Consider the following 25,330-nt stretch of genomic DNA (forward strand, 5'->3'; position numbering starts at 1 on the left):
TACAGCTCTTTATGACACAAGGAGAAGCGAGTTCTTTTCCTACCGTAAGTGGAAAGCTTTCCTGAGAGGCCACAGCACTGCCAAATGGCCTTTGCAGTCTCTGGGTACATCTTGCATTGATACTTGGCAGAAACCGTGGAAACCAAAGGTGAGCAGTGTGGCCAGAGCCCGGCTGGGGACTCTAGTTCTCCCTCCTTGTGGGCTGCTGGGCAAGAAGGACACACATCAGGCTTCATTTGTTCTTTGCACCACAATGCAGCCCCAGTGCCTATAGTGCAGAAGGCAGTTAATTTTCCCAATATTCTCTAATTTTTGGCATGGACTGAATGCAGCCAGAGAGACTAAGCCAGGATTGTATCAAGGACTTCTGCTGTGTCTGTGCGGAGGGATGTGCAGTTGCCATAGCAGCAATCAATCTGCTAAATAACTGGTAGCATAAACTGATTCAAAGGCAAAAAGACTGATTTGGGTCAGGGAATCACACTCTATAAAAAACAGCGTCTCTGTGACTTCTGAGGGTATTTTAGCCTTTATGGTTGGCCCTGGAAATGCACACTGAGTGAATGCTCAGAGGCAACAGGGGTGTGTGTGCCTCAAGAGATGAGCACTGTGCTGCTTCTGGGTAGTTAGAATAGGGAATTCCGTGGAACGTGCTGTAAAATTGCTCTTCTGCTGCATAGCAATTCCCAGAGGCTTAGGACCAGTAACTAGCAAAAAGATCATGGTATCCAGTTACTGAGTTCTCCCCATGTCCTGGGATGCTTCTCAGTGCGTTTCAGGCATTTGGTCAACAATCTTGCAAAGTGGGCTTTATCACCACCCATCCACACTTGTGGACACCGTTGTTAATATGCCCAGACTTGGGGAACCAGCCAGGGGCGGTGGATTCAGGATTCAATCTGAGATGTGCTTGATGCAGCTGCTAGGCCCTCTCCACCCTGCCACACAGCTTCTCTTCCTTGGACTTTTCTCAAAAGGAAAGGACATTTCTTCTTGGCCACTCACATAGCAAGATTGCAGTGTTCTGATTATGCTTTGTATATTGTGAAATGTTTGCTAATTATTTTTTTTCTTTTTTTTTTGGTGATACGTGGGCCTCTCACCGCTGTGGCCTCTTCTGTTGCGGAGCACAGGCTCCGGACGCGCAGGCTCAGCGGCCATGGCTCACGGGCCCAGCCGCCCCACGGCATGTGGGATCTTCCCGGACCGGGGTACGAACCCGTGTCCCCTGCATCGGCAGGCGGACTCTCAACCACTGTGCCACCAGGGAAGCCCTACTAATTATTTTTAATCCCACATGAAAACTAAGTCTTAGGGCAAGAGGACTTGGTATTCCCAGAGCTAGCGCTGCCCAGTTTGGGTGATTCAGGTTGTCATACTGAAGGGAAAAAAAGAGGCTATTTTTTCTTTTACTCTGGTTTTTAGAACAGTACCAGGTATCCTCCTATCTCCATTTTGGTGTAGCCTAGCTCCTGGGTAAACCTGGGCTAGGAGAAAGCATTTCTGAACCATAGTAAGAGGTGGCATGTTATAAAGCAGAAAGCAGTGGCTTGATGTCTGTGTTGAGTTACGGGCTCTTCCACTTTCTAGCTGTGTGATCTTGGGCATTGTACTTCTATTCTTTCAGCCTAGTCTCCACTCTGTAAAAAGGGGATGATAGTGATGGTGATACCACCTAACTCTCAGTTTCCTAGAAAGCTCTTTGGAGTGAGACAGAGGTAAAAATTGCCACACAACCTTTAGGAGTAAAGATGCCTGCGGATTCCTTTGCATCAAGGAGTCTATTCCCTCATCCATGAATCCCAATTTTTAATTTTTGTTCTTTTGCTTAGTGGCTCTGAATTCAATGTTTGTAGCATGAATAAAGTCTAGGAAAGCACTTCAGAGAGTGCCTGTCACATGGTTATGGTTTAATAAATATTAGTTTCTTATTTAAACAAAGCTTAAAAATTATTCGATCATCCTTCACCTTTAGATCTAGTTTGTAGGTGCTAGTTAGACTTGGTACTCCAGAGGAATTTGAGCCCTGGGAGCCCAGAGGAAGGAGATTAAGCCTTGCCTTTGTGTTTTCTGTTCCCTGTTTCTGACTCCGTGACTGAAAGTCCAGAGGTGAGCAGAGCACTGTGAACTGAATTCCCGTCTGGAAGTCTCACCTTTCCAGGGTCCGCTGCCACAGAGCTGGCTCAGGAAACTCTGGAAATGAACTTTATGCAGTGTGCAATTTGACTCTGCCGTGCCAGCTGGAATACACCTTTAGGAGCTGAGTAGGTGAGTTCATTTGGGGGATCCTACTGTTTTTCAGCCTCTCAGCTGAACAATCATTTCTGGTAAAAATACAGTCTTTGAGCCAGCTCTTTTCACATGGACTGTCAGTGGTTTATAAACATCATACAGGCAGGGCTGGGCTGCATTTTGAGCTTGTGACCTGGAGGTGAAAGTTCTGCCCATTCCTTCTAATCATTCTTCTTCATGAGGTGGTAGTTTTGCACTGACTTACAGCCCCTCTGGTTTTCTGTGCAGGGCCCTACTGCAATTTGTGGCTTCAGAATAAGTGCTCAGTGTTTTTCCTGTGTGTGGACATTGATTTGTTTTTTTTTTTTAAACCTGGAATACAAATGGAACCTGTGCCCGCTATCTGAATATCTCTAATTAGAAGACTTGCACAGATCTACCAATTGACTTTCATAGATTGAACCCAAGTCTGCCACTGCGTTGGAGGGGAAATGAGATTTCCTTGCCTCCCAAGTTATCTTCAGCATTTTGTCTGAATGCAGACACATTTCCCAAATTCAAGATACAACGGTAGGTAGGGAAGAGTTGCTGAGAGCCCGGGGGCAGGATGCAATCATCACACAGGTAAATTATCTGTGCTGTGAGAAAATGGAGCAGTAAATGAACCGTGAGTCTCCTGCACTGGGAGGTCATGTATGTTCCGGTGCCACACCAACCTGCTTCTCTGATTATGGTTAGAATCGAGGCTGCCATTCATGCCTTCCCTTTTTTTTTTTTTTTTTTTGTTCCTTTTCTCTTTATATTCTACTGAGCTTTGTTTTACTTCAGCTTCTCTGTATTCTACCAATTAAGCCCCAAATTGGCAGCTAAGACAAAATACAAATGAAAGGAAGGGGGCGGTGAGAAAATGGACAAAGGCAAATGAGAATAAAGATGAAAATTACTCCTATCTTCCCACGCCGTTCCCCTCCTGGTGGCTGCGTTGAGCAAAGGAGAGACTGAGTGTCGCATGGCAAGGAACCAGTAACTTACCAGGGTTGAATCCCTGGGCCTTCTTGATGAAAACTGTGCGGGGGGGCAACGTCCATTGTTTGAGCACGTTTTCTCCCCATCTCCCCTTCGCTACTCCAGAGCACACCTGGACTCCCCCACGTGTAACAGTATTGAGCAACATTGATCAAGGCTTACTGTATCCCAGCTTAAGAAGCACGTTTCCTAGGGAGACCAGGTTTCAGACTTCGCTTGAAAGGATGATTATGGATTTTGGAGGCAGATAAAAGGGGAAGGGCAGGCCTTAAGACGGGAGATTATGCATAAAGGCGTACGGCTGGAGGTTGTTCTGGATACCCGTGTAAGGCAGGATGGTTCTAACAGAGGATAGATGGCGGGCGGTTGAAGCTGAAGTTAAGGAGGTAGGCAGGAATGACGCCATGGAGAGTGAGGTGCCAATATTAGGGGTCTGGGACTTTACTGTAGACACTGATACATGAAGGACATTATCAGTGTCTAGTGAAACCATTTAGGACATCTGCAGCTCACCCACTCATGGCCTATAAAATCATAGTCTACTCTGGAGGACCCTGTTTCCTTTCACCCCCTGGTGGGTATCACTTAAGGTTGGTCCACTGCTGTAAAAACACACCAAAGCTCAGTCCCTTCGTGCATTTGCTCCCTCACATTTAGTCTAACGTGGGTCAGAGCAGATGTGTGTGCAGGGTTGGGATGACTGTGCTCATCGCAGTCATTCCTGGTCCCAGACTCCTGTAGGAATGCCATTCACATTGATTATTGGCCAGAACCCAGTTTCAGTTCTGCACTTGATCAGTTGCAGGGCGGGGGCTGGGAATGGGAGGAGGGAAGGTGGTGCCAGGAAAAAAGGAAGTAAGGTTTGGTGAACACCTAGCTACAGTGTACATGCATATGTCTATAGTTAACAAAGACTTTCACTTTTTAAGGGGGTCATCACCCAACCACAAGTTGGGTTTTCTGGTTTGGGGACATCCCATTGTCACAACTATTTATTCCTTTATGAAATTCAACTAATTCAGTTTGGGTTTATCGTCTGGCTTATTCACCTAGATTTTCTATTTCGGCTCCTTATAAAGAATTTGTTTTTTCATCTTTGTCCCTTCCCTACTTGGTAAAGCTCTTACAGAGTAAAAGTGTTTCTACCTTCTACTTTCACTCTATTGTAGAAGTTATGATTGTGAAGCAACCTTCAAATTGCAAATGCGAAATTGAATAGTCTATCGAAATAGTTTTCTCTATTAATTTAGTGGAATCTTAAATAGAAGGTAAATCAGAAGCCTGTGAAAGGCTGAAAAACAGGAAGACAGTGTGTTCAGATCACATTTATAATAGAAGAAACTGCAAAAATTATTTCAGTTTGATTGTATTTATCTTTAAAAACATGTGACTTTATTGGGCCTTTTATCCTAATCTGCATGTGTAACATTTGCTGTTTTCACCCTGTGCCCAACAAACTGATCAGTCTGTCAAGTAAGTCATAGATTTCGTTTTGTTCTGTCACCTCCACACGTTTATTTAATTCTATGCAATCAGGAATGTGTTATGGAGAACATAATTAGCACTGCCAATGGACCAGCAGTGAGAGTGGTGCATCTCTGTTGGGGGGGGCGGGGAGAGATGCTGCTGGGTGAGGAAATAGATTTTAGTTTCAAATTACACAGGGACAGTTGTAAACCCAAAGGTTAGGAGTTGTTAAAATACAAAATATATTTGATAATATCATTTGACAGTAGGGTTTTCTGGTTTCTCTTTTTATCCCTTCCATCCTCCTTCTCCCCTCTTCCCTGGCAGCCCATCAGTTTGGGAGAGTCACAGTGAGAGATGAGGCACTAGGCAGCCCCTTTGCCACAGGATAACTTTCCCTAAAGAAAAGCAGGTTGTTAACTCCTGTTCATCCTTCAGGTCTCAACTCAAGTGACACTGCCTCAGGGAAGGCTTCCCTGACCAGTGAGGCTGGGTGTGGAGCTCCTGCAGCCCACTTTCTAAGCATCCATGTTCCCCATCCAATACGGAACATGCTTCATTGTCTCATAGCAGTCTTTTTTTTGATATTTTTAAAATTAATTTTTATTGGAGTATAGTTGATTTACAATGTTGTGTTAGTTTCTGCTGTACAGCAAAGTGAATCAGTTATACATATACATATATCCACTCTTTTTTAGATTCTGTCCTCATATAGGTCATTACAGAGTATTGAATAGAGTTCCCTGTGCTATGAAGAAGTTTCTTTTTTTAAAAAATTTTTTTTAAAATTTACATTGGAGTATAGTTGATTAACAATGTTGTGTTAGTTTCAAGTGTACAGCAGAGTAATTCAGTTATACATATACATGTATCTATTCATTTTCAAATTCTTTTCCCATTTAGGTTATTACAGAACATTGAACAGAGTTCCTTACTGTATAGCACAGGGAACTCTGCTCATAGTACTCTTAAAGTTGTCTTCCCGCGAATGATCCATTGTCATCCTTGTACCTAGCACAATTCTTGGCACATGGTTGACACTCAACATATGTTTGAATGAATCAGTGAATGAATGAATGAATGTGTAGTGTAAACAGGAGATACTTTAGAAACAGGCACACCTGGGGTTCTCCTTTGACTCTGCTGGTTCTTAGCTTCAGGTTGGTGGGTAATTTATTTAATCTTTACATGACCCAGTCACCAGAGCTGCAAAATAAAGATGGTAGGTCCTAATTGCATGGTGGTTGTGAGGATTAAGTGAGACAATGGACATGCAGCCCCTGTGAGAATTTCTATCACAGGCATGCAAATTAAGTATCAGTTCTGTAGTCTGTGGAGGGTTTGGAGCAGGAAAGTGACAGCATGAAGGTGGTGCTTTTTGAAAGATGGATCTGGTGGCCTGGTGCAGAAGAGCCAAGCGGGGGGGTGAAGAAACTGCTGCAGTGTTCTTAGTGTGAGGAGAGGAGGCCTGAACTTGTTTATAGTTACAGTCTGAGATGCCATCTCTGGGTGGGGCAGGTCACTTTGTTGAGCTATTTAAGTGGCACATGAACGTGACAGCCACTCAGTGAGCCACCTTACTGAGCTGTTGGCCATTTTGCCAACAGGTGCTGGCTTGAGTTAGTCAGGCTCATAACCAAATGGGGAACAGGGATTCATTTAGACCCTCTTAAAAAAATGAGTTTATTTTAAGGATATCCTGCAAATGAAACAGGAAGACTGTGAGAATCCAAGGCAGTTACTCTTTCCCTCTGGACTCTCCCCACTTCACTGTCACGGTGGGCTGGCTTCACTCTGTATATTTACTCTTTTATTTCTTGCTGATGACTTTCCAAACTCCTCTCGTCCAAATCCCACAGGGTAGCTGTTTGTCTTAGTTATCATTACCCTGTTTAGAGTGTCTTTTGTGCTAGACCAGCTCATGGGTCTTCAGCCTGGCTGGGAATGAACATCCTTTGGGCTTTTTATTCTCCTTTACAAAGAAAGCCACTGGGATAAACTAGAAAGGGACATTGGGGATGGAAGATAGCATGACCGCCATGCTTAGGACAGAGCAGTTGAGAGGGCATCACAATGTCCCTAGTGTTATTGGAAAAACTGGTCCTATCTGTTGGCATAAACATAGGCCTGCTGTGATGGCAGGGGCCCAGCGACATAAGCAAGAAAAGGAATGTGGCTTCAGGAACATCTCACAGAAAAGGTAAACAGGAGATCATCAGACAGAGTATCCTGTGAAAAATGCATTTAGTACTTCAAGAAATAATTATTGGTGACTTCTTTGTGCCAAGCACTGTGCTAGGTACTGAAGACACGGTGGTGGACAAGACAGAGCTCCTGCCCGCGTGAAGCTTACATCCTAGTGCTGGAAGGCAATGAAAAGGTAAGGAAATAAATACGTGATATAATATCAGGTAGAGATAAGGCTAGGAAGACAAATATGGTAGCATAAGAGATCACTGGATAAGGCTGATCCCCAATCCCATTTACTCTTCCACATGGACCCAAAGATAGACTGTATTTCCCCAATTTCCTTGCAGTTCAGCTGTGACCATTTGACTGAATTCTGGCTGTTGAAATGTGGGAAGAAGTGATGTGTGCCACTTCCAGCCCTGACCCATAAAAGCTTCCTACTTGCAGACCTCTGGGCTCTTTTCCATTTTGGCTGGCTTGGATGGAGACAACTCCCAGGACAACCTTGGGCATCCTTTGTTAAAAATAGTGGAACCACAGGATGGGATCACTGCATGGAGGAAAGCTGCCCTACTAGGCATGCCTGCATTTTATAGTTACGTGGGTGAGAAATAAACTTTAATTTTGTTAAACCTGTGGTTCTCAGAGTAGGGTGCTTTGACCAATAGCATCAGCATCACTTGGGACCATGATATAAATGCAAATCCTTGGGCTCTGCCCTAAACATACTGAATCAGAAACTTGGAGGGGTGGGCCCTGCTGTCTGGGTTTTAACAAGCCCTCCAGATGATTCTGTTACATACAGTTTAGGACTGTTCTAAACCCTGGAGGTTCTGGGTTTTATCTGTTACATCAGTTGGTATTATTTTTAACTAATACAGAGAGTAATTTGAGTGGTGGGGGTAGGTTTAGCAATTTGAAATGGAGTCCTCATGGAAAGCAATTGCAGTGAACTTGAGGGAACAAGTCTGGTGTATTTGCATAAAAAAGGAGATCAGTTTGGTCAGAGTAGAATGATTATGGGGAAAGGGCTGGAGGGAAATAAGATCAGAGTGGAAAGCTGAGGCCTGATCACATAGGGTCCAAGAGGCCAGGGGTGGGGCTTTAGATCTCTTTTAAGTGCAGTGTGATTTATTTATTGAACAAACTTTTTGTGAGTGATTTTTTTTTTTATTGTGGTAAAGTATACATAACATAAACTTACCATTTCAGCCATTCTTTTTTTTTTTTTATTTTTTGCGGTACGTGGGCCTCTCACTGTTGTGTCCTCTCCCTTTGCAGAGCACAGGCTCCGGACGCGCAGGCTCAGCGGCCATGGCTCACGGGCCCAGCTGCTCCGCGGCATGTGGGATCTTCCCGGACCGGGGCACGAACCCGTGTCCCCTGCATCGGCAGGTGGACTCTCAACCACTGTGCCACCAGGGAAGCCCTCAGCCATTCTTAAATGTACAATTTCATGACATGAAGTACAATCATGATGTTGTGCAACCATCACCACTGTGCATTTCCAGAACTTTTCTGTCATCCCAAATAGAAATTCTGTATTCATTAAACAGTAACTCCCCATTCCCCTCTTCTTCCCAGCCCCTGGTAACCTCTATTATACTTTCTGAGTTTGCCTATTCTAGGTACTTCATATAAGTAGAATCATATAATATTTGCTCTTTTGTGTCTGGCTTATTTCACTTAGCATTAATGTTTTTAAGGTTCATCCATGTTAGAGCATGTGTCAGAATTTTCTCCCTCTTTAAGGCTGAATAATGTTCCATTACATGTTCTGTTTATTCACTCATCTGTTGATGGAAATTGGGTCATTTCCCCCTTTTGGCTATTGTGAATAATGCTGTTATGAACATAGGTGCACAAGTAGGTCTGTGAGTCTGTGCTTTTAATTCTTCTAGGCCAGCAGACTTTATAAGTGCTCTGGTGCTGTGTCCTGAGGCTGAGAAGGTGTGTAGGATGTGACCTGGTCGAGGCCCTCACTACAGTGAGGGAGGAGACAAGCAAAGATCAATCGTGATCTCTTCGAGTGATATGGTTTGCTCACGTAAAGTGCCTGGGAGGATCACCAGGTGGTGTCAGGGAAAGCTTCCTTCCTGGAGGAGGCTGTGCTGAGCTCAATCTCAAAGAAAAAATAGAAATTAGTCAGGTGAAGAGAGAGGGAGGGGCATTCTAGGGAAATGGTGGGGCACTGAAGCAAAGAGGTGTGCATGTGTAATCCTCTGCAGAAGCCCACACTGGCCTCAGATGGATGAAGCACTGAGGGTGAGATGGGAGAGAGAGGGGTAAGAGATGAGGCTAAAGAGATAAGTGAGGGCCTGGCTGCACAGACCTGGCAAGGGAAGTCAAGGAGCTTGACACGAATCCCTTAGGGCAGCAGTGCTTCATCTTGACTGCATTTGAGAATCCCTCAACAGCTTTAAATAAAAGAAAACCCTCCAATGCGGAGCCTGAATTCCACCCTCATCGATTCTGGCTTACTTGGTCTGGGTTGGGGCCAGGACATAGGCATTTCTGCAATTTCCTGGTATTGCCAATGTGTAGCCAGGGTTGAGAAGTACTGCCTCAGGCCATGGGAAAGCTTTTAGAAGGTTTTAAGCAAGAGAGTAACAAGATGAGATTCTTTCTTCACCCCTTGTACATATTTCAATGTAAAGTGAAGTTTGTGGCTGATGAGGCCTTTGGGGGAAGAGGCCCTTTCCTGTTCTCTGAGCCTCAGTTTGTTCCACTATAAAATGAAGATGCTACTTCCATCCCTCAAGGGCTGTCTTAAGGAGCAGATGGAGAGTAGAAGATGACAGTAAGGAGCCCCAGGCAGGAGCCTTTTTATACAGACACAGCTTTCCATTTGTGTGGCAGGATCAGTGACCGGGGGCTGAATCCCCCGGGCCCAGCGCTGTCTGGGGGTCCAGAGCTTCTCTGGACTTGGCGCTCTGCAGGCATCAGTCAGACTTTCCTTAACGGAAGACTTCCTGATGAGCAGGATGCAGTTATAGTTGGTTTGACCGGAATGAGAAGTACAAGCCGATGCAGCTGTGCGTGATGGCGATGCAGGAGAGCAAGGCGGCACCTGCCTGCTGACTTGATCGCAGGCTCCATGCTGTGGTACCAGTTGTGTGGTGTTTGCTTGTTTCCATCTCGATCTGGAGGAAAAATCCTAGCGCAGAGCCCTTCAGCTGCTCCCTTCCCACCCCATCCCAGCAGGAAGACAGGTGACTGGGTTCAAGCAGCAGAGTGAGAAGCCAGATTCTGGTTTGTATCTTAGGGCATGGCACGGCAGCCCTTAATTTTCTGGGAGGGGAGTGATCTTTTTTTCTTTATCTTTACCACTCCTGGAGGGCGTGAACCATGCCTTTGGTCATTTTGTGCTTTGAGCACGGTAGGTGGACAGGAAAATGTGTGTTCAATTGACCAGGGATCGGTTAGGATTGATTGTGCTGGAGAGAGGAAGAGGGGGGATGAAGTTGACTTGAGTGACCTTGAGACCTACAGAGAAATTGGCTAGGGTGGGGTCTCTGTGTCTCTCTCTCCTGCTCATGCAAGTTAGCAATATAACAACCCAGCCCTGTCCTATGTTTGTGATTGTTGTGTGTTAAAGTTGCCTTCAGAGTAGTGAAATTCCAAGCCTCCCCTACCCACTGACAGTAGAGCAAGCTTGAGGTGAGAGTATCTGGGGTGGGGCACCCAGAAACACCAGCCAGGTCGGATGTATACATCTAAATCTTGCATACCCTCGAGGCTCTTTGCATTCTATGTAAAATCTAAATCGTTGCATACCTCTGCTGTCTTCCATTCATCTAGATAATTGAGTAGTTGAGAGTAATTTGCGGAGGCATTCTAGATCCAATGGCCTAAATGTTAAAGAGGGCAGCGTTTCTGTTCTCTCCAGATCAGAAACTTCATCTTGTTAGCTGGATTTATTTTGAGGTTTTGTATTGTCCTTTCCCAATAAACTGGTTCTCCATTATTTTAAAATAGCATCATGGGATTAATAGTGCATTCAGGGCAAGCATTGCAGCCTGTGGCTGTCTGTGGGACTGTCCTGGAGCCTTGACCTGGCAGGGGGCCCTGTAATTCCTAACCTCAGTAACAGGGCCTGGCCATGCATGCACGCTCAGATGACGGGCCATCTGTGCCCTGCCTGGAGGCAACTCACAAAGCACCTCACTTGACAAATTAAAGGTGAGGAAGCCTCAGGCTTCCTTGCTTCTTCTGAATGTGGGAATCAGTCCCTTTTAAGTCAGGCCAGCATGAGGAAATAGGAGAAAGGACGCTACTGCAAATATACCAGATATGTTTTGTATGTTACTTCATGGCATCCTCACTGACCTTGTGAGGCAGGTATTTTTATCCTTATTTTACAGATGGAGAAATCAAAATTCCAAATAACTGAGCAACCTACCCCATCTTGCACAGCTGGACTGGTGGCACACCGGATTCGAAGCCAGGCGTGATGTGCTGGGCTCCATGCCTGGGCTTTTCAAAATGTCAACCATTGACATCTGGGGATGATAATTCATTATCGTTGGGGGCTGCCCTGTGCTTATTGGATGTCTAGTAGTGTCCCTGTTTGTTATTCTAGATGATAATAGTACCCCACCCCAAAACCCCACATGAGACAACCAAAAACGTTCCCCTGGTGGACGAAATCACTCCAATCCCAGCTGAGAACCACTGTCGTAGAATAATACATATGTTTTCTCAATTCTCACAACAACCCCATATACTAGGTACCATTATCATTCCCCTTTTGCAGATAAATGTACAGAACCTAGAGAAACTGTGAGTTGACCCAGGTCAACTGGGTCCGCTTTGGGAATAAATAGCATCTCTGAGTGTCTTGTTTTCTTTTTCCCCAGGTTTAAAGTGGCGGATCCTGTCTTAAGACTAGGTAAGGGCAACACTAAAGTCCTTTTTCTTTGCCACTTTACCAGGAATTTGAAAAGCGTAGTGTTTGTGAGAATAACCTGGGTGGGGGGGAGCTTGTTAGAATTCATATTCCTGACAGATTCAAATCCAGTAGACCTGTGTGGGTGCGGGAATGGGTATGATAAAGCACACCCACAGTGACTGGGGGTGCCGTGGTTCAGGGAACCTTCTCTGAGAAACACTCAAGTACTTTGCTGTGTTTCAAGTGACCCCAAGATAAAAATTCAGGAGAAAGAATGGAGATGACAAGTGGAAATGGAAGGGGTGTGGGATGAGACCTGACATGCCACTACTTGTAGAGTTCTGTTTAATAACCAGAGAGGGTGCCAAACGTGTATTGCACCGAGTGACCTGCAGTGCCAGGATCTCCTGTAGACCTTGGGATGGTAAGTCCGATGCATTTGCATCACTCTCCATCCCCAGCTAAGGTTGACTGGGCTGCCTAGTTTGGAAGCTTAGTGCATCCTGAAATTCTAAAAATGGTTACATTTAAACAAAAACAGCTGTGTCATTTCCCAATTTCCGCTCTATTCAGATTCACACTCTGCCTTCTCGCTTCTCTTAGAGGCGCTGGGAGGGACACAAGGATACACACACACACACACACACACACACACACACAGCCGCCTCTCTTTCACTCTCACTCACTTGAGTTCATTTCTCCGTGGAGAGGGAGTGTTTCTAGTTTTCCAAAAAGGAATCACAAACAGGAGAAGCCACACGAGCCCAGACTACAATAAAATGCTACAATATGCTTTCAAGCTGGAGCGACTCAAAAGCTGGGAAGAGAAAGTGGCAGTATAATGCCTATTTTTATCTTCAACTATAATCTATCCACTTGTAGTTTCATAGCTGTCAGGAGGGAGAAAAGGACACGTAATCAGCCCACCGCTCTCTGCTCTCATCCTCCACCCGTGTGACACAGATGTTGCGGGGTGTGCACACACACGTACTTTTAAAACACTTGTCAGAGGGTTCAATTGAACTCACACCTGAAGCCAGGTTCCTCTTCCTTTTAGAACCCATCCTTTTGTCTGTTATTTCTTGACAACCAGACAGAAGGTGAAATGTAGGTGATGAAAACCCATATTCTGGATGCCTAGGAATAATGGTTACCATTGAATGCTTGGAAGCAACCGCTGTGTACCTATTAGTCTTTTCTAGCCTTGGCCAGACTGTGCTACGGGTGTGTCCTAACCTCCTGGACACTGTTCACTCATCTGGTGACTGCCTATCCTTTAGAGAAGGCAGACATGGGCCGGTGGAGATAGCACAGCCTTGGGGTCAAGAGGCCTGAGCATCTAGCCTCATTTTGCCGTGCACAAGCTCTGTGACCTCTCTAGACCTCAGAATCCTCATCTGTAGAAAGAGGATAGAAATACCTCCATGATGGATTATTGAGAGAATTCAGCAATGAATGTAAACCCTAAGCTTTATCACATGGCAGAGGCTAAGGACATGCTACCTGTTAGTAGGAGTGTTTCTGTCATTGCTGTTTTATTTGTATTAGTACTTTAGTGATGGTAGCAGCAGCAGCAGCAGTAGTGGTAGAAGAAGTCGTTTGGGGTTTGATTTCTACAACTGTTGTATACTTTGTTTTCAGTGGTTACTCGCCCGTGCTGGTAGCGTAGGGTATTACGTGAGTCTTCCTCACGCATTGTTCCTACAGTATCCCTACAGGCAAGTCAGAGGAGTGACTTCCTTTAGGTGTGATGGTAAGAATTTGAAAAAGTCTGTGATGCCCTAGCGTTTTCCCTTAACTTGCTGGCGGATAAGGGACTTAAAATCTTAACAGAAAAGCTGGCTCCCTTGAAAGCTCCTGCCCCCAGAGGCTTCCTTTTAGCTGTTGCAGTGACATCTCAATGAATGGAAGGGCTGAGAGTAAGTTTGGTGATGATTCTTCAGAAAGTCATGACATTGGAGCCACACAGAGCTTGCTTCACGCACTGCCCTGCCTTTTATTAGCCACCTGAACCTGTATATGTTGTTGAACCATTCAGGGACTCCATTTCCTCATCTGTAAAATAATACCTTCCTAGGGTTATGGTAAGGTTCGAAGCGTAAAAACGCTCTATAAACTCTCCGTGCCAGATAACCCGGGAGCTAGCTTTCGTGATTATTCAAGACGGCAGAGGCGTGATCCAGCCTTTTCGAGATCGAAGTCTCAGGAAACATATTAGCTCATTTGGACCCCAAACCAATTTTTGGAAATGAGGGACTAGGGTTTTCGAGTGTAGCCTGCGCTCCGCCCCCGGCCTGCACGCAGACCCCAAGCCACCGACCGCACAGTCAGCTCTTTGTCTGCAAGCTCATTAATGCGGCCACAGCTTCCACAGAGGAGCAGCTGTTGGCTGGGGTCTGGCTCGCTGAGAGGGACGCCCAGGTACTGCTGCTGCTCTGGAGCGTTTGCAGGATGCCAGATTGCCGCAACGGAGTGTCCATGTGCTTCTCTATTGTGATGCCTCAGGTCGAGGAAAAAAAGCCTGGACTCACCGAAAAGCTTTCACAGATTGAAAAGTGCACAGTTCGGGGGTGTTTAGCACTTCAGCACATGCTCTGTGACTGTGCATTCAAGGCAACGTGTCAGAAGAAATTAGTCTGCAGCGGCCACATATGTCAGCCAGCCGGTGGGAGCGTTTGCCTGACACCCAGGCTAGGGACACAGAAGAAAAGGCTGCTTACCTTCAAATCCCCTCAAGGTTAGCACATTGGTGAGGTTGTCCAGTCTCTCGTGCTCCGCTCAGATATTGCTGAGGAGAAGCGTGAGTGTGGATAAGGAGGAATTAACTAGGCAGTGTGAAGAGAAGGTGGAATCTCGTGTCATTCACTCTTGTCAGGCAGACAGAGATGTGCATTGCACGCACTGTCACGCTTCCTCCCACAGCCCTGCCAAGTGGGCAGTATTAGCATCTGAATTTACAGATGGGACGTTCAAAGCTCAGAGAGGTCTTGTGGCTTGAAAGTCATCAAAATCAGAGAACTCCCCCAGAGATCTCTCAGAATCTAAAGTGTACCGACACTCCTTCCCTTCCATGGAGCATGTGCTTATAAGGTGTTACGGTTGATTTTCTTTTCTCAACAAACATATCAGCACTTAAATATTTGATTGTCATCTTCAAAGAAGAAACTCTGGCAGGCCCTATTCCGCAAGCAGCATTCACGCCCACACCTTACTGGATTCCTGTTGGGAGTTTCCTTCCTTCTTGTGAAGAGAGTCAGTAACAGTGAGTTACTGCCTCTTGCAGGTGGGTTTGACGAGTGGCCAAGAGGATGGTTAGGATTCTGTTGTCGAAGTCAGAGATGAGCTGAGGTCAAGGGAGCAGTGGTAGAGGCAAGAGCAGACGTAAGAGAGAATTGAAAGCACACAGTGACCGATTTGATGAGAGAGGTGAGGGGAGAAGCGTTTCCAGCTTGGGAAATTGTGTTGACAGCAGTACAGCAGCTTCCTAACTGGAAGTGGGAGGAAGAGGCACGATTTTCTTAAGGGAGTGGGGAGGTGGGAGTGGGCAGGATGTGCTCCCTTTAATACCTAAGGCATGCTGCTCTAGCATTTGAAGTTAGGAGGGCGTTCGGAGCAGCTGTTAAAGAGTTGGGAGTTGGTGGTAAATGAGCGATCAGAGGAACCGTGTGTGATGGTTAATTTTATGTGTCAACCTGACTGGCCTAAGGGATACGCAGACAGCTGGCAAAGCATTATTCCTGAGTTCATCTGTGAAGGAATTTCTGGTGGATATTAGCATTTGAACTGGTAGACTGAGTAAAGAAGATCTGCCCTCACCAATGTGCGTGGGCATCATCCAATCCATTGAGGTCCCGAATAGAACAAAAAGGTGGAGGAAGGGCAAATTGTCTCTCTCTCTCTCCTTGAGCTGGAACATCCATCTTCTCCTACCCTCAGACATGAGAGCTCCTGGCCTTCGGACTCCGTGACTTACACCAGCTGCTTGTCCACTCTCCTCCCGTCCCACCATCCAGCTTCTCAGGCCTCTGGCCTCAGACTGGGCGTTACATCATCCGCAACCCTGCTTCTCAAGCCTTCAGACTCGGACTGAATTATTCCGCTGTCTTTCCTAGGTCTTCACCTTGCAGACAGCAGAACCTGGGACTTCTTGGCCTCCATAATCACGTGAGCCAATTCCTAACAGTAAATCTCTCTCTTCTATATATATGTGTGTATGTATGTGTGTGTGTGTGTGGAGAGAGAGAGAGAGAGAGAAAGAGAGAAATACAAATACATATGTGTATTTATTTATATATATCGTATCGGTTTTCTATATGTAGAGAGAGAGAAATACTCACACATATATATGTGTGTATATATGTGTGTGTGTTTATATATTTCTATATATCTCCTACTGGTTCTGTTTCTCTGGAATGCCCTGACTAATACACCATGAAAGGAGAGACAATGGATAGGAGAGTGAAAAATGAAGAGGAAGGAACATTGAAGCTTAGAGATGTTTAAAGGGCGTGTGAGGAAGCGGAGGGATGTTAGCAAGCCTTGAGTTGCATCCCCTCTGTTTCAAGCATGTCCTTGAAGATAGCCAGATTTAAGGTGACTAAACCTTTGTGAGAAGAGGGAGGAGAGCAGGATCACGTTACTTAGGCCAATCATCTCACCCAGGCATGGCCGAACTAGAACCATCAGAGAAGACCGGCTGATGCTAAGTGGAAGTCAGATGCTAGCAGGTCTGTGTGCACGCACAGATACACACACACACACACACACACACACACACACACACACATGCACACAGAGCACCCCTCAGCCACACAGATGATTTGGGCCAGGTAGGCTGGACTCTGCTTCGAAGGTTAAATTTGGGAGAGAAGAATTCAAGCAAATATTCATTTCTGCTTTGCCTACTGATGGGATCTCTGTTCTCTGGGATTCCGTGCTGCCAGCAAGTTCCGGAATAGCCTCAGAGCATGGAAGGAAGTAGCAGCATGGTGCAGAGCAAGGGAATAAAAGCTCGCCTTGAATCAGCCCCCTGTTAGGTTCAGTGGCACCGACATGGCAGGTCAAGGAGTTCTCCCTTACGCTTGCGTGTCTCTCTCTTCCTCGGCTGGCTGTGTCCTATGCCAGACTGCGTGGACTGAGTGTGTTGATCAGGGGCCAGGGCTGAGACCTGAAGGAGCTGGGACAGGGGAAGTCAAAGGCAGAGCTAGACCTGGACTCCTAAACACCGTGCACACTGAGCCAGGTGACTTCAGTTCTCTGGGCCTTAGTTTCCTCCATGTAAATAAAGGACTTGGTGTGACTCCACGTTTGTCCCCACTGAGAGAGACATCAGAGAATATCTGTAAGGCTTCATAGCATGTGTTAACATAGGCACTCACAACAGTGAACATACAGGTCTATTCAGACATATGTTTCACAAGTAACCGATTCTCAGTAATCTGAGATTCCCTAAACAAGGTCACAGTAGGGCCTTAATTCCTTTAATAGCTGAATCACAGAGGCTGTTACCTGCAGCTGTTTTCTTCCCCAGATTTCCCTGTGGTCCCTCAGGGTTGCCACCCTTGTACAGAGGACTTCTCCTCCTTGCTTATTTGCTGCCTCTTTCCAGGAGGATAAAAAGCTGCTGCAGCCTTCAAAGCTGCTTGCCATAAATGTGGACATGTGATCGAGTAATGAGGTTCATGCTGAAATCCTGGAAGACCCAGAGAAATTGAGATTGACCAGACCTCAAAGTTCTACCTTCCCAGGGACTTGCCTGCTTGATTCCCCTAAGACCTGAGTATGAGCCTCCACAGCTCCTCTCTGTGGATCTGGCCCTACTAATCATCCAGCATCATTTTCTATCTCTGTCCCCGCTGTGCACCCTACCTCAGCCACCTTGGCCCCTTGATGTTCCTTGACGGTACCAAGCATACTGCCACCACAGGGTCTTTGCACTTCCTATTTATTCTGCATGGAGCAATATTGACTCTTGTCTGGTATCCCATAGTCTCTTCCTCATTTCTTTTAGGTCTCTGGTTTAAGTGTCATTTCCCTAAAGAAGTCTTTGCTGAACACCCCATATGAAATACCAACTTAAACATCTATTTTTCATACCCAGCTTTATTTTTCTTCATGGTATACGTGACACTGTCATATTTATTTACTGGCCATCTCTGCATACTAGAATGTCAGCTCCAGGAGGACAGGGGTTATATTCATTGCTTTACTCCCAGCACCTAGAATGGTGCCTGGCACAGGGCAGATTTTTTTCAAATGAATGAAAGAATAAATGAACAAATAGTTGAGGAGGCATGTGTGGCTCCGAGAGTCCTCTCTTTTGTTGGTACATACCTTCAACTTATTTATGTCATCACTGAGAAAGATAAGATCCTCATTTACATGGAGTTTATGTCCTAGTGGTAGAGGCAGATAGTACGTACATACTTTAATTTCAGATGGTGGTGAGTGCTCTGAAGAAAATAAAGGCGAGAGATGGGAAAGAGAGTGGCTGGCTAGGGTGATGGAAATTCTTTTACATGGGGTGTTAGGAAAGGTCTCTGTTTCAGAAGATCTGGGCAAGAATTGAGGAAGTAGCAGGTGTTAAGCCTCTGGGGCTGGAATAAGTTCAGTGCATTTGAGCAACACTGAGAAATCCAGTGTGGCTGGAGCTTAGAGAATAGGAAGGGATGTGCTAGGAGCCTGGATTGGTGGTTCTAATCACCTAGGATCTTGCCAGCCATGGTAAGGAGTTTAGATTTTATTCTAAGACTAGACATCTTCCATGGAACCAGGCTGGCAGGATCACAGGTGGTTCAGGTTTCAGTGTCCACTGCATATACTTTGCCTGTAACTCCACTGAACTTGACCCTCCTGTTGGGTCTGGGTCACACAGTCCAGAGTCTGTCCTCTGGAGAGTTTCCTTTCTGAGGGCACATGATGTCCTTTTCATCATCTGGTTTTGGTTATAGCAAGACAGTCCATCACACAAGTTTTAAAATAAATATATTTGACATTGGGAAGAGTCAAGGTCCCATTCCCATATTTTCCGGAGGGCTTCCTCACCCCTGTGTGTGTTTTCAGATTCTTAGGAGAGGGCTCTACTTCATTTCTCCCTTAAAACCAATAGTTAAATCAAGGAAACTGATGAAAGTCCAAAGTCTAAACTCCAGGCCATGGCCTTGAACTGCATGCTTGTGTACGTATTCTTTACCTCTCTCTCCCTCTCTCAGCTCTCAATATCTATGCTTTTTCTGCTTTTCTGGTAGAAGACCCTTTTGTACTTCCCTCATTGTGTTTCTAGTGTAGGGTTGGTGACATTTGTCTACTTAGTTCAGCACATTTCCATGATTTTGAGCCACTTATAAGAACTTTTTGGCATGGCACTTCTAGAGATGCGCACAGTTCATGGAATCTGAGACTTGGAAAAATCCTTAACGATCCCCACCTTTAAATGTTGTTTCTAGTAGGAGCAGTTTATTGGGGTAATTGGGTGGCAAGTTATTACCATTTCTTTGCATTTAAAAAAATTTTTTAGGCCAGCACTTTAATACTCTTTCAGGTGGTTGATCCAAATCCATTGCATGGTAACAAACTGCCCAGTGGAACGCTGGGCTGGAGTGGTCTGGGGTTAGTTCAGAATAGTGGGAATCCTTTCAAAATTTGCAGAAGGATAAAAACCTGCCATTTTTAAGAAGATCATTTTCTCCAAAATTTCTCGCAAAACTCATTCTTAAACTTTGATGCCTGCTACCACTTTTCTGGTAGCAAGCACTAGCAGACAACCAAAGAAATGAACGAGCAGCAAATAAATATTAATGGAAAAATTCTGAAACAGTTGACCATGCTTGGTTTGACAGCTTGTTTCTTTGTGGACATGTGGGTCCCCAGTCTACATATAGAACTTTTCGCCTAGTAAAATGACTGGTACTTCATCTGATGGAGTTCACTGTGCTGATATTTTAAGGGGTTTGGCAGAGCACGGCATTTTGCAAAGAGCATCATTTCTTCCAGGTTCTTCTTTTTCATAATTTGGGAACCATTGAGTTTTAGGGATCAGCTGAGGTCCCTCTCTTAGAAAGTCTGCAAATAAGTTTCTGTCTCTCAGCCACCAGAACCTTAGAATGTGTCTGACTAGTTTCTAAAAAGGCTGTATGAAGATGTGGCCACTTCAGAGTATTCAGGGGTGGACGTTCAAGTTCATGTGCTCATTTATTCAGCAAGTATGACCTACTGTGTTGTGCTGAGTTATGTCTGTTTTTAGCTCAAAATCACGTCCATCTGTATCTAAGGTCTGACAGAGGAGAAGCTGGGAACCGTTATTTCCCAGGCTCCCCTTCCCTAAGCAGTTCCTAGTTAGAGTCTGCCAGTGAGAGTCACTCACGTGAGATTTCGAAGGTGGATAGAAAAAAACGCCATTATACTCCAGAGGCAGTTTAGGCAGATGTGTGGACAGATGGCAGACTCAAGGCTTGCAGGGTCTTCTGGCAAACCTGTGAATTACTTGCTTTGTGCTCTAGGCGGTGGAGATCATTGGTGTGGCCGTTTCTGAGTCCTTGATTCAGTGTTGCCGGCCTATGAAGGCAGCGGCAGCTTCTTGGAGGTTCTTGGCATTTGCAGCAGCTTCTTGGGAACCACCTGTTTCACTGCAGCAGGCAGAAATTTTCAGTGCTGGCCTATGTGTACTTTGCTGCCCCAGCCCTGAAGCCGAATCCGGCCTCTGTACCCCGACACCAAATTATATCTTGGGGACAGAATTTTGGGTGAAGTAGAAAAGAATAGCTTTATTGCTTTGCCAGGCAAAGGGGGGCCACAGTGGGCTAACGCCCTCGAAACTGTGTGTCCTAACCTGGAGGGGGTAGTGAGAAGTTTTATAGTAATGGTTCAAAGAGGGCGTGATCAGCTCATGGACATTCTTCTGATTGGTTGGTGGTGAGGTCATCAGGAGTCAGCATCATCGGCCTTCTGGTTCCAACCGGTCTGGGGTCTGTGTGCTTGTGGGCAGCATACCGTTAATTTCTCCCACCTGGTGGGGTTTCAGTATCTGCAAAACAGCTCCAAGATACTGTTATGTGTATCCCTTGAGGAGGAGCCAGGACCCTGCCCCAAGGCTGCACTATTGTTTCTCTTGACTGTTCCTCCCTCATCTCCGTATCCACTCCCTTCCCTAATTAGCAACTGCTTGAACCTGGTCACTGAAACGCTGGCAAGGTCATGGAGGCTGAATGAAGACTATTTCCTGTAATCAAGAAGTGGGGGGGTTTCCCTGGTGGTGCAGTGGTTGGGAGTCTGCCGATGCGGGGGGCGCGGGTTCGTGCTCCGGTCCAGGAGGATCCCACGTGCCGCGGAAAGCCTGGGCCCGTGGGCCGTGGCCGCTGGACCTGCGCGTCAGGAGCCTGTTGCTCCGCAACGGGAGAGGCCACGAGGGTGAGAGGCCCGCGTACCGCAAAAAAAAAAAAAAAAGAAGTGGGGGACACAGAAAGACTTTTGTGTCCAGGAGCCCCTCAGGGTCCTGCTCGGTCAGCTCTTTCATTGATGGTGCAAGCCTCCCAATCCGTGTATTCAAAGCCTTCATGTTTGGAACACTTAGAGGTTGGAGGTTTAGACACGGGTGTGGGGTTGGTCCTATTAGCCATTTTGACTACAGCTAACTTCCGTAGTCCCACAGGATATCATCAGAGGGGTCAGATTCATCCTTCAGGGCGTTCCCTGAGTGTCTAGTGGTTAGGGTTTGGCACTCTCAACCTTCAACCAGCCTGGTAGTCCCCTTTGACAACACCATCTTTCTGAAAGACAGTATCTCTCTATCACATAAATCTCAAAGGACTTGAGAAGACACTAATCTGCTCATATTTGACATCCTTGGACTCATCAAACCCTCCTTGAACCTGGTAACATTTTCAACATTACCCATACTTGGGAAATAATTCCACTTGTCTTTTTAAATTTTTCTTTATAACTCAAATTTAATGTAAAACTTGAGTGGTATCACTCCAATGGTTCTTTCAAGACTTATCAAGTTAAACATACTGAGGCATGGTGAAATCAAGCTTTTCCTAGGAATATACTCCTGGCCAGTATCTGTGTCAATTATGGGACTTAAACCTGATCAGGGGAAGGGTGCTGAAAGCAGTGATGGTACAAACTTCTACTACTTCCTCTACCTTAGCTCAACATGCACTTGACCGTCTAAAAATGGTTTCATCTTCACTGTTTCACAGAGCAAAAGCAGCACAGGAGTTCAAACAAAATAAATTTTAAAATAAATATGGGGCTTCCCTGGTGGCGCAGTGGTTGAGAGTCCACCTGCCGATGCAGGGGATAACGGTTCGTGCCCCGGTCCGGGAAAGATCCCACATGCCGTGGAGCGACGGGACCCATGAGCCATGGCTGCTGAGCCTGCGCGTCCGGAGCCTGTGCTCCGCAACGGGAGAGGCCACAGCAGTGAGAGGCCCGCGTACTGCAAATAAATAAATAAATAAAAATAAATATGGAAATAGAATGAGGGGATTAGTTATGTAGCTTGAATGTTTAATGGATGTAGGCTCAGAGAGCAAGCTGGGTCGCTCTCCACCACTGACTAGTCCTGCTGAGTGGATCAAAATCTCTTCTGGATCAGCATCAGGATGGATGTGGATGTTGGCATTTGCCTCTGTGACTAACCGCCTCCCTCTTCTGATCAACACACTCTTCCTGAGTGTTAAAACATTCCATCAGGCTGTAGGCCAGTCACGTTATTGGGAGCATATCCAGGGCTGATGTTCCACTGCTGTACCACCTTCATGGCCCTACCAGTTTTTAAAATATTTGAAAACTTTCTTACTAGTGGGGACAGTCATTGCCCTGAGTCCTCCCATTGCACCCCACCATCCTACCACATGTCCCTGCAGTTCAGCAGTCTACAGGTTCATGATGTCTGGCACAGCAGGGGAGCTTCCAGGATCTGCTCATTCTCATTGGCTGATACCTGTTTCATACCTGCTATTAAATATTGTTAGTATCACCCCAGAGTGCATTTGTTGATTGAAGAGTTGAAATCTCAGACAGTGACCTTATTTCCATTTCACTGTCTCCTACTCCCACCAACCAACAGCCTATCAGTAACATGTGTTCATGAAATCGTATCTACTTCTGGTTGAAAACAACCAGAGGTAGACCCCACAAGAGGCTTTTAATAGCCTGGTTAGATATTCCCTGGATCAGGGAATAAAACCTCAGAGAAGATTCCCTTGAATTCTTTTGTGTTGCAGAGAGTGAAACTATAGGGATGGGCCTTCTCTGTGGTTTGTAATATTACCGGACCCAGACATGGCACACAAAGCAGTCAGGGTGGGCCAGCGATAAAGAAGGCCCTTGAAACTTCAGTCCAGAGAGAGGGAAGGAAGGGGCATACATGGTCCTAAAAGTATTCTGGGTGCACAGGTAGGTGCACACTGAGGTGGACTTCCAGTGTGTGGGGAGAGAACATTGGCTTTGCTGTGACAGACCTGATCTGAATACTGATCTGGCCGCTTCAGGCTCTGTGACTGTGGGCACTTTAATCCCATTGGGTCTTCATGTACTCATTTAAGAATGGGGATGATTCATAGGTTGGTTGTGGCGATCACATGAGGTAATTTGTATATGCAAAACACGTAACATTCGAGAGCTAAAACAAAAAGCACAAAACAAGCAACTTGCTCTTCAAATTTCTTATTCTAGGCAGTGAGAAGAGAAGCCTGAGAAGATGCTCCTGGCCTGAGGCATTCTTTGTGTTGTGATATTTTCCTGTTTCTGTGATGGCCTCAGTGTATGAGCGTATTGACTGAGGACCTTCATATGTTGAAAAGGTCATGTCCCAGGAGAAAGGAAACGAGCCCCAATGCTCTGCCTCATCACTTCGAGGAAGAGATGGCCAGAGAGAATGAACCTCCTATTCCTATCCTGGGGCCTGCTAACCCTGAGAAACCACCTCCTTGGAAAGTGTTGTGGACTTCCTCAGTTTCTCCAATGCAAACGAATACTCACCAGTGCCACAGAGACATATACTAAGGCAAGTGCAAGTTTACCAAGTTGCTACCTGAGTAAGCTCTTCCTTGCATGATGGCCCCTACCCTAATCTCACAGGCTATATTATATGGATTGTGGAAACCAGCAATGGTAGACAATGCCCTTTTAATAGTAAAGGCTGCATCATGGGGTCTTCTCAGAACCTCTTGAGCAATGAAGCTCATTTCCTATGTTTTAATCTTCGGAATATATGATTATTTTCTTTAAAGTGAAGGTGACAACTACGAGCAACATCAAATACCAGTATAGATTCCTTGATAGGGAGGCTGCTGGTATATTGTGCTTTATCAGGATTCTAAGGCTGCAATCAAGGCCTTGATTGATTAGCAATGTCTGTAATGGATATGGGAAGGGATGATGGCAGTGTGCCTATCATGCATTTGCCAATCCTATTTTACTGATTCTTGTGCAAACAGTAACCTATTTTTAAGGTACAAAATAGCAGACTGAATGGATTAGAGAAGATTTTCTTAGAAAAATGATAAAACACAAACTAAAGAGATACTCGTCCCTAAGCAGAGTGTTTTACAACTTCAACTTGGAGGGTTCATTGTTATATGTGCAAGATGGATTTCCTGGTGCTTATGTCTCCATGCAATAAAAAGAAAAATATGTGTTAAGTGTGCATAATCAATACGTCCTAGCTTCTACCTCTCTCTGCTAAAGTAGGGTACATAGGCTTCAAATTTTCAATCAGTCTTTTTCTTTCCTTGGGAGTGTTCGCAGCAGTATTCTCTCCCACAATGGATGCATCCATTTCTCCCTTTTCTCTCCAGATCCTCATCTCCGTTGATGTCTGGAAGCCACTTGATGGTGTCTTGCTGCTCCAGGTACCCATGGACAATGTTTGATATCAGTGCCAAGGATGCCATCTGCAGATGCTCCGAAAGTGTAAATCCTCAAGGGCCTGTGGCAGTTGCTATTCAGTGGGGAGATGGACACATTTTGTATCTTGGGCACTAAGACAGCACTACACGTAGTGAATCCACAACTTCTGCTTCTGCATTGCAGCCCCTGTCTTCAGAGGGCTCACACAGGGGACTGGGTGGGGTCCAGAGGCCATGCTAAGCTCCTATCCCATCTCCCACAGGTGTATCCATGGTACTTCTTGCAGACCTACTTGTGCAGATTGCCAGTTGGTGGGCCTGTCTCCTTGGGATGTTAGCACTTGGACACTTAGTGTTCTTGGATAGTTTGGGCCATGAGTATTTAGTGATTTCAGGTTTTCTTTCTAATTCCTCACAGCCATTTTACTTCCAAGTAAAATGTGGTTTTTACTGTGGCATACTGGAATATCTGGAGTAGTTGGGGTATGGAAGAAATGATTGACATTTAGTTTAGACACTCTTTTGTATTTTTCATATTCCCTTTTGTTTATTTCTACCATTTGTTAATTTCTTTTATTCATTCATTTATTCAACATTTACTGCACTGCTTGTATGTAGTACCAGGGAAAAATATTGAATCCTCAACTGGTAAATATGAATACTATAAGCT

At 45.5% G+C, this 25,330-nt stretch overlaps 1 long non-coding RNA gene across 2 annotated transcripts; it reads left to right on the forward strand.

Annotated features, from left to right (window-relative positions):
- The first annotated feature begins 1,230 nt into the window (after window positions 1-1,230).
- Window positions 1,231-23,810, forward strand: LOC113610622 (uncharacterized). Of its 2 annotated transcripts, XR_003429148.1 has the most exons (5): window positions 1,231-2,268; window positions 7,014-7,105; window positions 11,775-11,806; window positions 15,919-15,970; window positions 23,486-23,810. It is a non-coding gene; the product is annotated as an uncharacterized LOC113610622 (long non-coding RNA). The 2 variants fall into 2 exon arrangements; XR_003429149.1 differs by lacking the exon at window positions 15,919-15,970.
- Window positions 23,811-25,330: the final 1,520 nt, after the last annotated feature.

Source organism: Aethalodelphis obliquidens, unplaced genomic scaffold, assembly GCF_003676395.1.
Source record: "Aethalodelphis obliquidens isolate GAN/ISIS:26980383/991018 unplaced genomic scaffold, ASM367639v1 scaffold64, whole genome shotgun sequence".
NCBI lineage: Eukaryota > Metazoa > Chordata > Mammalia > Artiodactyla > Delphinidae > Aethalodelphis > Aethalodelphis obliquidens.